The sequence below is a fragment of the Cajanus cajan genome, chromosome 4, assembly GCF_000230855.2.
Source record: "Cajanus cajan strain Asha chromosome 4, NIPB_CcT2T_4, whole genome shotgun sequence".
Classification (NCBI taxonomy): Eukaryota; Viridiplantae; Streptophyta; class Magnoliopsida; order Fabales; family Fabaceae; genus Cajanus; species Cajanus cajan.
Window position 1 is genome coordinate 26,083,186 of NC_138520.1, and position 8,873 is coordinate 26,092,058.

Sequence of the window (8,873 nt, forward strand, 5' to 3'; positions counted from 1 at the left end):
ATTTTTGTGCAGCCCCCTTTTTGGGTTTCCTGCCGAGCTTTTTGTCTTTAGGATTTCTTTATCCATGATGGCACTTATTGAGGCCAAGGAAAGGTGCTCCAAGTTGTCACACACACCTCCACATAAAAATGATGTGGGTTTATTATTATTAAGATGATTTTAACCTCATTCATGTTTATTCAAACAGGGTTAAAAATGATGTGGTTTAGAATTTTATTATAAGCAAGAAAAGAAGCAATGAAGAATGATTTTATTATAATCATAGCGGAAACATGTGTCCTTATTTCATCACTGGTATGGGTCCTAATGTTGACCTCTTTTATCTCTCGGCCATGCCCCAAATTCACAGTCTCCAATTTCTCTTGACGAGTTGGAGTAAGCGAGCTTCTCGTTTTAGCAGTCTTTGCAGATCCGGAGAGATGGTCTCCTCATCACTCTCCAACTCAACCCATTCACTTTTGGATCCCGGTCAGAGCGAACAATTACAGACATAATTATTTTATTGGTTCTGTTTAGGTTTAGAATTTATTAATGTTAATGGGGAAAGAGAGAAAAGAACAAAAGAAAGAGTGATATGTGAAAAATGCCTCTTTATTGATATATGTATGTAAAACTGTACAAAACCCTTATTTACATGAAAAGGTCCTCATGATCTAGGGTACTGATCACGAGTCCCTAAAAGAGAAATATGAAGGGGCCCTATCGTGGCTTGTTCTTCTCTCTACTCCTGCTTTGGCCGAGGAGTCTTGCTCACGTCGGGCGCTATCGAATCAAAAGTGATCCACCCGGTATCAATAAGGTCTTGGACCTTATATTTGAGAGCTCTGCAGTTCTCCGTTGAATGCCCCGATGCCCCCGAATGGTATAAACATTTGTCTTGTGGTTTGTACCAACTGGGATGAGGTGGATCAATCTTCTTTAGTGGAACGTAAGCTAGAAGACGTGCTTCCACTAGCTTCGGCAGGATGTCGCTATATGTGGTCGGAAGTTTATCAAACTTCTTCACAGGTTTGAATTGCGATTTTCCTGACTTCGAAGTGGAAGAAGACGAAGAGATGGTTATGGCACTGACTTCTCTCTCCTTCTTCTTCCCAAAGGTCTTCTTAGCTTTAAATGATTGGGAAGGTTTAGCTAGCTTCCCGCTTTTCAGCTCTTGTTCCACTCTTCCTCCAACATGATGGGACTCATGGTCACTGTGCTCAGCCCCTTGTATGTTGTGGTGACGCATGAGTTCCATCATTTGCGCCATTTGCTCTTTGAGCTGTGAGAGCTCGGCTGTAAGCTCCTTATTTCGTTCCTCCAACGCGTCCATTTTCTTGTTGAGCTGAGAGAGCTCGGTTGTGAGCTTCTTATTTTGCTCCCCCAGCGCTTCCATCTTCTTGATTTTCTGCGCGCGTGTGAGGATAGAGAGATGACCAGCCACTTTCTAAAAATGAATATTTAATCTAATTAATTTATGGGATGAATACGCTCTTGACATGAGCTTGATAACCCTCCATTTTTAAGGCGCTGCCTTTTTAAAACAAAGCGTTACCACCCTCCTTGACTTATGATCTCCCCTCAACGGAGAATCTTGATAATTATGGGTCTCTTTTACTCATGTCAAGAGGTATTGGTGAACCTAAAATGCATGGTTTATGAGGATGCATGATGTCTTATTGGTAATGATGTACATGCTCCTCACTTTTATTATATTTTCACACATGGTCTTTCCTCTCATGTCATGGTTTTTTCATGCATGGGGATTATTCTTTAGACCTTATTACGAGGTTATTTATTAATGCACAAACAATTGCACATAAGCATTTACACAAACAATTCACTCATCCACGAACAGTCACGAGCGAATCACGAGGTAGGGGTCTCCTGCAGAAAAGTGCATTATTCAAGGAGGATCTAACTGTTCTCACTTGGTCAAAGGCCCCCAAGGTGCCCCCATTATAGGGACCCAATTCCTCTTGTCGTAAGTCGATGGAAAGTTCCAACGCACTGTCGGACTCGAGTTCATGGTTATCACCTTGAGTGATGTTTTTCCGACAACGGTCTCGTAGGCTCCTATAGACCCATTCAACCGGCCGTACTAACATCCACTCCCTATGGATTACCACTCATGCCCCCGGGTATAGAGGGAACTGTTGTGTGCAAAGGTTTGTGTGCAATTTTTATTTCAAACAATTGCGGAAAATTAAACAAACAACAGTTATTTAAAGCCAAATATATAAAGCATGTTATTATACGAGCAAGGGGTAATGAAGTAATTTTAACTATTATTTGTTAAAAATAATCTGTCACTAAATGGGACTGACTCTCGAAGCTTCCCCAGTGGAGTCGCCATCTGTCGCCACTGGCCCGAAACGGGCTTTCGGCATTCGCGAAGGATGGTTGGACTCTTTTATTTGTTTAAAAATATGGATTGCTAGAATGACGTATTCTCAAACTGAGACCTTGTCAAACGAGCAATTTTATTAAATGATTCACCAATCCATATTAATCCCAAGCGGGACCCTCCATGGATTAGTGGTTTTCGTAAAAGGAGGGTTCGTGGAGTCGCCACCAATGTTTTACTCAAAACATTGGAAAAAGGGATAAGGCAATTGATTTTATAAATCAACTTTGGCCATTACAACCAGAGTTGGGTAAGGGAGTCGGTTACGCGTGGGGAAGGTGTTAGCACCCCACAGCGCCCCTTTCGGGTTCCCTATGACAGATTATTTTCTAAAATGATAGCGTAAAATTACTAAATTACCCCTATTTATTCTAAGCAATTATAAATTAACTATCTACATGATGACAGTTTAAATATGCACACAGAAAGCAGTAAAAGGAAGGATTTAAGAAGAAACCTCTTGAAGCGTGCTTTTATATATTGAGTAAAACTGGGAAGCTTTTTGGCGTTCCCTCGCTCTACAAGCTCGCTCGCTCCTTCTAAAAACTTTTAACTATGGAAATCCGGAGGATTTCCCTTCGACTAGGTTCGATCCTCAAGCAAAATGGCTCGGGGCTCAAGAACTTCGTCGGATCAACTCTCCGAGTGATTTCTAGGGCAGAACACTGCTCAAAAACCCCAGAATACTCAAGGAGAGGGTTAAAACTATGTAAAAAAGTGTGGAATGACGTCCAATTGACGTCATATTTATAGGGAATAGGCGCAATACGGCCTACAGAAGCAATACGGCCGTATTGAAATTTTTGAACTTCAATACGGCCGTATTGAGTTCAATACGGCCGTATTGAAATTCAGAAATTTCAATACGGCCGTATTGAGTTCAATACGGCTGTATTGAAGCTTCAATACGGCCGTATTGATTTCAGTACGGCCGTATTGAAGTTTCAGAAACTTCAATACGCCGTATTGAGTTCACTGCGGCCGTATTGAAGCTTCAATACGGCCGTATTAAGTTCAGTACGGCCGTATTGGGCTTCATTCCCTCCACTTCCTTATTTTGAGCTATTCTAAGACCTCTAGACCTACAGAGAACCCTCCTAGGGCCTTCCAGGAGTCCTTCTGGCTGATCTTCCTTCAGTCTTCGAGAGTCTTCAAGCTTTATTTCCGACCCGGACAATTTTAGGGGTCTACAGCTAGATTTTTGGAGGGTTCAAAAGTTTTCTTCTTTTCAAAAGTTTTTCCCTCCTTCTTGGAATCTTTCTTTAGAAATGAAGAGTTGGAGCTATTTTTGTAAGATTTCCTCATTCTTTGTTGTTCTACCCTTACACAAAGTTGGACCAAGTCATTTAGGTCCCTGTAGGGTAGTAGCTCCACTTGGTCCCTTATTTCTAAATTAAGACCACTCAAAAATCTAGCTACAGTAGTAGCTTCCTCTTCCCTAATACAAGCCCTCATCATTAATAGCTCCATTTGTTGCCTGTACTGTTCTACAAACATGTCTCTTTGTTGGAGCCTTTGGAGCTTATTCATAAGCTCCCTCCCATAGTAGGTGGGAATGTGCCTCCTCCTCATTGCACTTTTAAGATCATTCCAATATTGAATTGGAGGATCATTGTGGAGGCGTCTCTCTCTCTCTAGGGCTGTCCACCAATACATGGCATGCCCTTGGAAGCTAAGGGCAGCCAAAGGTACTTTCCTCTCTTCACTTACCCTATGGCAAGCAAAGAGTTGCTCAACCTTCATTTCCCAATCTAAATAAGACTCCACATCATCTTTGCCAAAGAATTGTGGGAGGTCAACCTTGACTTCCCTTGGCCTAGTAGTTCTCCTAGGAGTATGTTGGTAGTGATCCCCTTGATTCATGCTTTCATTAGGGGATGTGTATTGGGAATGTGAGCTCCTACTCTTTTTTTTATGTTTCTTCATATCTTCTTTCAATTTTTCCTCCTCTTGTCTTAAAATTCTCAACTCTTCCTCAAGATAAGCAAGTTGTCCTTCTCTTTCAATTCTTTCCTTCTCTCTTTGAATGGACTCTTGCTTTTTCCATAGTTTAAGTGATTTGAGCTCTTTAGTAATGTAAGAAAGACTTTTTGGAGAGCCATCACTTTCACTATGGGAGGAATCTTGAGACATTTTAATTCAAGAGATATATTTTTTTTTCACACAAAAATAGTTTTTATGAAAATAAAGTTTTGGAGTGCTTTAGACTTGGCACTTAGAGGTCTAAGAGTACAAATTGAACTTTGGAGGGAGGTGAGCTACTAAAGAGCCACTTAATAACCAAGCCTCTTCAAGTAAAAATCTCTAAACCCCCTTGTACTTTTGTCTTGCACAAAACAATTTTCACAAAGAACTTTTCTTAAGGAAAAATAACAAGCAAGTGCCTATGTGTACAATTTATAAGATGCTTGAAAACATAAAGAGCAAGAAAACTTAAATTGCTTGAAAACTTAAATGACTGAAAACATAAATTGCTTAAAACATAAATTGCTTGAAAACTTAGAGACAAGAAAACATAAACTAGTCGTTGAAAGCAATTAAACCTAAGTGAGAGCTTGAAAGGCACCAAAGACCTTCAAGGACCACTCTCACAAGTACTACACGAAAATTACTATGAAAATTCTTAAGGAGAGATGGAGATACACCAAAGGCACTCCAAGACACTCCTTAATAAAGGCCTTGTACAAAAAATTTGGAAATTAAAAATTACAAGAAAATGAAATTCAAATTTTCTTCAAATGAAATGCAAATTCACACTCCAAATGAAATGTAAATTCACAATCAAATGAATTTAGTGGCTGCACTTTAATTTCAAAGAAAACAAATTGCCACTAATTTAGAAACAAATTTAGCAACGGATTTTGTGAGGAAAACTAGTTTTGGAACCAAAAATTCCGTCACTAAATTAGTCTCTAATTTTCACAATTTTTTTTTTTATTTTTACAAATGGTATAACTTCTTCTTGCTCCAAATCAGCCACCAATTGCAGCCTCACAAGGTGTTTCACTCCTCTCTTTAGAAGCAACTTTGATGTTAGTCACTTCTAGGTGTTTCCAAGAGCCTAGCCACCAAGAGAGAACAAACTCCCTAAGCAACCACCAAAGCCTTCAAGTGGATGTCCTTTGCCTTGGCCTCCTACACCTTTCAAGAAGCACTCAACCACCTTCAAGACTGAATATTAGTGCTAAAACTGAAAATGAACAATTTAGAATGGCTACACCAAGTGGTAGAAGAAAATGAGACAAGACTAGAAAGAGTTCCACAAATTGACAAGCAAAAATTAAGGCAAATTTGGAAGCTAGTACACACAAGAGTAACCTAGGAAAGGCACTAGAATGGATTACAAAATTAAAAGCTAAGATTATGAACAAAAACAAGACACAAATAGGTGGCTGAACCAACTAAAAATGTAAGCAAAAATTCATCAAAACCGAGAGCAATTTAAGCAAAATTTTCACTCCTTTTGGCTTTTTCTTTTGCTTTATCTTTCTTTTTCTTTTCTTTTCCTGCGAGAAGTGCCACATACTCCGCCTGGTTGTTGGTCACCTTGAAGCTAAACTTGAGGGATTTCTCCAAAGTGACTTGGTTTGGCCCTTCCAAAATGATACCTGCACCACCACCCTTAGAGTTGGAGGACCCGTCAACATGTAGAGTCCATATCTAGGGTTCCTCGGCAGTAGTAGGCATGAGCTCGGCTACGAAGTCGGCCAGGCATTGAGCTTTCAGGGGTCTGCGACTTTCGTACTGGATGCCGAACTCGGATAATTCTACTAACCACGCAATCATTCGTCCGGCAAGCTCGGGCTTTCGCAGAATTTGCTTGATGGGGTAGTCGGTTTTGACTACCACCTGGTGACTCTGGAAGTAGGGTCGGAGACGCCGAGCTGCGGTGACGAGTGCCTGTGCCAGCTTCTCGATCATTTGGTACCGCTTCTCCGCGTCTTAGAGGACTCGACTGATGAAGTAGATCGGCGTCTGCACTTTTTGGTGCTTTTGCACTATGACTGCGCTGATGGCGCTTTCTACTATGGCCAAGTAGAGGAGGAGGTCAGTTTTGTGATCCGGCCTCTACAAGATCGGCGAAGTCGAGAGAAAGGTTTTGAAGCTTCTGATGGAGCTACTTGGAGAAGATTGATGATCTTCAAGTTCTCCATCCTTAGGACCGTGAATGTTCTTGAGGTCTTGACTTCAATGACTCTTTGAAGCTCCTTGAAGTATTCTTCAATGGAGAAGAAGTCTTGGAAGTAGGTTCGGTTTTCCTTAAGCTTGATGTAGAAGCTTGAGGAACCAATGCAAAGGTAGAAGATCTTTGGTGAAACCTTAGAGAGAAAGGTTTCTCTACAGTTTTTGTGAGGACTCTTGAGAGAGAAATTCTGAAGTTTATTTCTCAAATTCATCAAAAGTGAGTACATAGGAGGTATTTACAAATATATAGAGAAGAGGTGGCTTCTAGGAGAAGCTAACCTTAACCATGGTTCACTAGGAACCATGGTAAGGTTTACTTAACTCCTATGGTTTTAGCAAGCTTGCAAGAGAAGCTAACCTTGACCATGGTTCACTTAGGAACCATGGTAAGGTAAGCTTACCTTACTTGAGTTTAGAAGCTTGCAAGGCAAGCTTCAAAAACTCAAGAAGGAACTACTATTGAATTCGGCCATGAAGAGAGCTAGGCGGCCTTGCACTTATTTTGCTCCTTGATTTAATTTGCAAAATCTTGATTTGGTGTAGTTAGGTTCATCATATGATGATGAGGCCTAGCTACATCAAATCTATGAAAAATTAGGAGCAAAATGAGTCCAATATCAAAAATTTAGCCTAGGCCCAATTCTGGCCCAATTACTAGTCATACCTCAAGCTTTGCTAAATGTACCCCCTTTTCCCTACTGAAAAAATACAAAATGAATGTGTCAACTGGGGAGGTTAAATGGAGCTAAACTCTCCAAGTAACCTACCTTAAAAACAATATACATACAATAGGAAAAAGCAAATAAAGTGCCTCTCAAATACAAAGGCAAAAATAACCTACACAATAGACTATGTATAAACTGTACAATATGAACAAATAGAACTAGGCCTTCTCTTCATGATAGAGCATTCCAAGTGAAGATTATCTTGGGCCTAACAAGCCCATTAGTCTTCTCAAGATCCAGCTCTTCCTGTATCCTCCTAGCCATAGCTCTGGTCACTGGGCCCTTGGCCCATGGTCTATCAGCTTCAGAAAGCTTCTTCGCACTGATCCATCCACTGAAAGTCTTTTGGCTTCCGTAGCAGGGTAAAGATCGGCCCTGCCTTTTCAGCGAGTCTGGGGATGAAACGGGACAGTGAGACTAACCGTCTAGCTAGGCGTTGGACCTCTTTCACCGTTTGCGGACTCTGCATCTAGATGATGGCTTTAAACTTCTTAGGGTTGGCCTCGATTCCTCTGCTAGTGATCATGAAACCGAGGAACTTGCCTCCCTGGATGCTGAAGACACACTTCTCCGGGTTGAGGCGCATGTTGTGCCTCCTGATCTGGGCGAACACCTCGGCGAGATCGGTAGCATGGTCCGTTGCCGAGGTGGTCTTGACTACCATGTCGTCGACGTAGACCTCCATGTTTCGCCCGATCTACTAGTGGAAAACCTTGTCCATCAGCCGCTGGTAGGTTGCCTCTGCATTTTTGAGACCGAAGCTGGTAGCAATAGTTGGCGTGGTCGGTGATGAAGGACGTGTGCACTTCGTCAGGTGGGTACATCATTATCTAGTTGTACCCGGAGTAGGCGTCAAGGAAACTGAGGAGGGCGTGCCCGGACGCTCCGTCAACCAACCTGTCAATGCTTGGAAAGGGGTATGAGTCTTTGGGGCATGCTTTGTTCAAGTCGGTGTAGTCGACGCACATGCGCCACTTCCCCGAGCTCTTCTTCACCAAGACCACATTCGCCAACCATGTGGTGTATCTGACCTCACGGATGAAGCCAACGTTCAGCAATTTTTGTGTTTCGGTGATGATGGCCTCCCGCCTTTCACCGCTGACCTTTCTCTTCCTCTGGACGACTGGCCTTGCCTCCTTGTGTATCGCTAACCTGTGACAGATGAAGTTAGCATCTATACCTGGCATGTCAGCGCTGTACCAGGCAAAGAGGTCAGCATTCTGGAGAATCTCAGCTTCGAGCTGTTGTCGCAAATCCAGGCTCAACTACCTACTGATTTTTGTGCACTGCCCGGGGAGTTTCCCGATCTGGAGGTCGTCAAGCTCGTCAATGGGGCTTGGCCTCTCGTCATGGGAGTCGGATCTTGGATCGAGATCGGTGATTTCCACGTGGGTGATGTGAGCCACGGTGGGGGGATTCTTCTTGCTTTGCTCGCCGGACGAGGATATCTTCAGACTCTCGGCGTAGCACTTTCGAGCTGTCTTCTGATTTGCTTTGACGGAGATGATCTTACCGTCGCTTCCTGGGAACTTCATGGTGAGGTGTGGAGTGGACACTACTGCTCCAAGCTGATTCAA